Source organism: Palaemon carinicauda, chromosome 8 (assembly GCF_036898095.1).
Source record: "Palaemon carinicauda isolate YSFRI2023 chromosome 8, ASM3689809v2, whole genome shotgun sequence".
Lineage (NCBI taxonomy): Eukaryota > Metazoa > Arthropoda > Malacostraca > Decapoda > Palaemonidae > Palaemon > Palaemon carinicauda.
The window spans coordinates 69,321,053-69,326,052 of record NC_090732.1 but is presented as its reverse complement, the minus strand read 5'-3'; positions in this window follow the sequence as shown (position 1 = coordinate 69,326,052).

The following is a 5,000-nucleotide window of genomic DNA, read 5'->3' as shown; positions in this document are numbered from 1 at the left end:
GAAATTACATAAAAAATCAGACTATATATCTGTTTAGTGAAATTGTTGTTACTGTATGGACATGAGTCATGGTATGACAATGAAACAATCTCCAATAGAATTAGCAGATTTGAGAACAAAGCCCTCAGTAGGATATTGGCAGCTAAATGGTAGGACAGGATTGTAAATGAAACTATACGAGATTACTTGAGTTCCATATGCAGACGAGATCATGATGAGTGGTAGATGGAGATGGTTTCGACAGGCTCTTCGCACTCCCCAAGATAGATTATTTCACCGAACGTTCGGCTGGGTTCCACAAGGGACTAGAAGAACTGGAAGACCCATACATACACAAGGACTATGAAGCGCGATTTAGGAGATGATGAATGGAGAATTATTTGATTAAAAGTTGAGCTAGAGACGACTGGCGAAATCTAACCGAGGCCTTTGGCGTCAATTGGTGTAGGAGGAAATGGTGATGATGATGATATGAATATATATATATATATATATATATATATATATATATATATATATTATATATATATATATATATATATATATACTACTCCGTTTGTAACAGCTGTCCACTCTGAAGCGTCTCTATTGATTATAATTCTGTTTTCTGATTGTTACCTGTGCTTTGATTCATTCAGCTGGTTCGTCAATGATGCCTAGTGACCTAATTTCGACCATCAATTTTTTTTATGAGTAACTAACTTTGTCAAAAGTTTAGGTATATGATGTCTATTGCCCTGCTTTGATCATATATGCTAAACATGATATGGAAAAATCTCAACAGATTTGTCAAATATATCATTTGTCTAAAACCATGCTGACTGTTTTTCTCTATATGTTCTATTGTTAAATATACTATAACTGATCAAAAATTTTGCAAGGCACTGGAGTTAGACACACAGGTCCGTAGTTATCAGTTCCTTCATTTGGTCCCTTCTTGTAGATTGGAGGAACATTGCCTAGTTTCCATCCTTATGGTGCCTTTCTTTCATTGGCTGTCTTTCGGAATATTGTGTAAAATTGTGGGATTATCTCTTCTTCTAGTTTTATAAACTCTCTTGGATGAAGATCATTTGGACTTGTTGCCCTAGACTTACTGAGTCCTTCTATTTTCTTTTTGACATCATTCACTGTCAGGGTGATTCTATTTAACGGTTTTGTCTTTTCATATTTGATAGCTGGCTCGGGGAGGGTCTTTGATTTTTCCCTAGTGAATACAGTTGTAAGATATGCATTTATCATTTCGGCTTTTTCCAAATCATTTGTTATAATATTACCATCCGAGTGTCTTAATGGGCTAATGCTGTTTTTGATTGTTTTTTTACAGTTTACATATACCCAAAATTCCTTTGGGTTTTCTTTACTGGCTGAAGCTACTCTTTTCTCTTCATTTATCTACTTTTCGGCATAACTTCTTGTTCTCTTGAATATCATGAATTGAAGGCCGTGTACCCACTGATTCATGTTTCCTGTCTCTGCTTCTTATTGCGTTAGCTATTTCTCTGTTGAACCATTAAGGTTTTAGAGTTCCTTTTGATGGACTTTTTCTATGCGTCATTCAATCAGCCCTCTTTTTATTTACATATTTCGACAAAGGAGTCTCATTGTGTATATATATTCCTTGTTTCGTCGTTTTCTAAATCCTTGGTGTATTTCTTCACTTATATCCAGTTACTCTGTCTGTAGTCTAGCTTTTTTATAAATTTCCTCTCTTTGGATGAGAAATATTTATCTAAAATATAACTATTATGTGGTCAGTTTTGTCAATATTTTCGCCTACTGAAACAATGGATACTAAATTTTCTTCTGTTGTTAGCACGGTATCTAGTATGTTGTTTTCGCTAGTTGATTAATCTACCCACCGATGGAGGAATTCATTGTTAACAAATTCTAGTAGTTCATGTCCTTCTGTGTTTGATGTATAATTCATAGTGTCCCAGTTTACTGCTGCATGGAAGTCCCCCATTATGACAGTTAGCTTATTGTTAACTTTTTGTTCAAGTTGTCTAAACAGCTTCTAGACCTGTTGATCCTTCTTGAAAAGCTTGAAACCTGAGATTCCGTACTCCTCGATAAAATCCTTATTTTTTGTTGAATTCAGGTCTCGGGAATGCCTATGACATCTAGTTCCTCACTAGCTATTATTGCCCTGAATTTTCCATTTTGTTTATAACTGACTGAGCATTGAATTGTGCCACTATGAGGAAATTTTCTATCGTTTTTCTCTTCCTCTATGGCTTTGCTAGTTCCCGGATCTTACTTCTATCTGCCTCATTATTCTCTCCTATGTAGTTTAAATCTCGCAAACGTCATCCCGAAATTTGTGAGATTTATTATTATTATTATTATTATTGTTATTATTATTATTATTATTATTATTATTATTATTATTATTATTATTATTATTATTATTATCATTTTTATTACTTGCTAAACTACACCCCTAGTTGGAAAAGCAGGGTGATATAAGCCCAGGGGCTCCAACAAGGAAAATAACCCAGTGATGAAAGGAAACAAGGAAAAATAAAATATTGTAGGAACAGTAACATTAAGATTAATAGTTCATATATGAACTATAAAACCTTTGACAAAATAAGAGGATAAGAAATATGATAGGATTTTGTACGAGAGTGTACCCTAAAGCAAGAGAACTCTAATCCAAGACAGTGGAAGACGATGGTACAAAGGCTATGGCACTACCCAACACTAGAGAACAATGGTTTGATTTTGGAGTTTCCTTCTCCTAGAAGTGCTGCATACCATAGCTAAAGAGTCTCTTCTACCCTTACCATGAGAAAAGTGGCCACCGAACAATTACAGTGCATTAGTTAACCCCTTGGACGAAGAAAAAGTGTTTGGTAATCTCAGTGTTATCCGATATATGAGGACAGAGGAGAATATGTAAAGAATAGGCCAGACTGTTCAGTTTAGGTGTAGGTAAAAGGAAAACGAACCGTAACCAGAGAGAAGGATCCAATGTAGTACTGTCTGGCTAGTCAAAGGACCCCATAACTATTTAGCGGTAGTATCTCAACAGGTGGCTGGTGCCCTGAACAACCTACTACCTATTATCAAAGTTTTCTGTCAAATTTACTTGTTTTTGGAAGATTTTCTAAGTGTCTAGTTTTTTTCATGTTCTTATGTGTTTTAGAAATTCTATAGGCTAAGATTATGTTGGTCTCCTGCCTTTTTCACTAAAGTGTATTCCGTCTCTTTTGTATAATTTTCCCTTGGCGTAGAAAGTGTCCCAAAAATCTAAAATTTCAGACATGTTGAGAGAGAGAGAGAGAGAGAGAGAGAGAGAGAGAGAATGATTGAAAATTATCTGGCATCATAACATCAATGGTCACGAGAGAGAGAGAGAGAGAGAGAGAGAGAGAGAGAGAGATAATGGTTAAATGAATGATTGATAATTAGCTAGCATCATAACATCAATGGTAACGAGGAGAGAGAGAGAGAGAGAGAGAGAGAGAGAGAATTAGCTGGCATCATAATATCAATGGTCACGGGAGAGAGAGAGAGAGAGAGAGAGAGAGAGAATGATTGAAAATTATCTGGCATCATAACATCAATGGTCACGAGAGAGAGAGAGAGAGAGAGAGAGAGAGAGAGATAATGGTTAAATGAATGATTGATAATTAGCTAGCATCATAACATCAATGGTAACGAGAGAGAGAGAGAGAGAGAGAGAGAGAGAGAGTGAATTAGCTGGCATCATAATATAAAATGGTCACGGGAGAGAGAGAGAGAGAGAGAGAGAGAGAGAGAATTAGCTGGCATCATAATATCAATGGTCACGGGAGAGAGAGAGAGAGAGAGAGAGAGAGAGAGAGAGAGAGGATATTAAGGTTCTCTATTATAGCACAAAATTCTTAATAGATATGGGAGAAAGTCTTACCTTAAAGGAGCAATTGTTAAGTGGATTTTTTATTGGATATATTATGGTTTAAAGTCAATGTGCACATAAACAACGACTCCGCACTCTCATTTCCAAGGCTCCTCTAAGACTAGAGAAAAGAATATAAAAAGATCCATATACAACGCGGTGTTCATAGTTCCTCCACTGACCAACCACAAAGCATATTGAAGTATGGCACTCATGTGTATAGAAACTTCCTCCATTTTCACGCTGATGTAATAAGAGTTGATGTAAAGATTTTCTGAGCAAACTTGGAGTTTTTGGACAGTGAGAAAATGCCGTATTCTATGAAAGAAAGGTCGTGTCACAATGTATCCTAACTGAACAAAAGGAAACGGAACAAAAAGCATAATGCAGATGGAAAGAGATTGGATTTAAAGTAGTTTACTAGAATATGTTTCCAAATGATACAGATATTCTAGTTAAATAAGGAGTAATGTCATGCTTTTCCATAAAGATTTAGAATAAAACAGGATAGGGGATATAAGGCAACACTAAGAGATAACAAAACATAACTAGAATATGGGAAAATATAGAAATAGCCACATGCCCATCATTTTATGTGTATGCATCGTTGCATAAGTATACGATCACACAATAATTCCACTTTGACTCCAGCCATCTTAAATAACAAAAGCGTTTATGCAGTATTTAACACAGCCTAACAACATTTTTTTTTCTTTATGCCAAAGTCAACCTTATTGTCAAAATCCATTGAATTTACATATACAATTGTCACCCTTACGTGACCCTTTGATGGCCTATAAATACATGTGTTGTTCGCTAAACAAAGCTAGTTACTTAATAGCTTATCATTAATCTTATGCCTCCTTTATATCAGAGAGATTGGTTTCCTACAGAGTACCTCCAATATCCAGCTCACTCACCCCGCTCACTGCGTTATATGCTGTATTTTGCAACTGTCCACAACCTACCTTGATTCATCTGTCCATGTTGCCATAGAGAAATTCCTGACATTTGCCAGTAGAGAAGTGTTGTTTCCTTTCATCAGGCTGATATTCAGTTCATATGAAGGAAGTGACTCTTCTTAGTAGCAAAGGCGACTTCTTTCTCGTTTCAA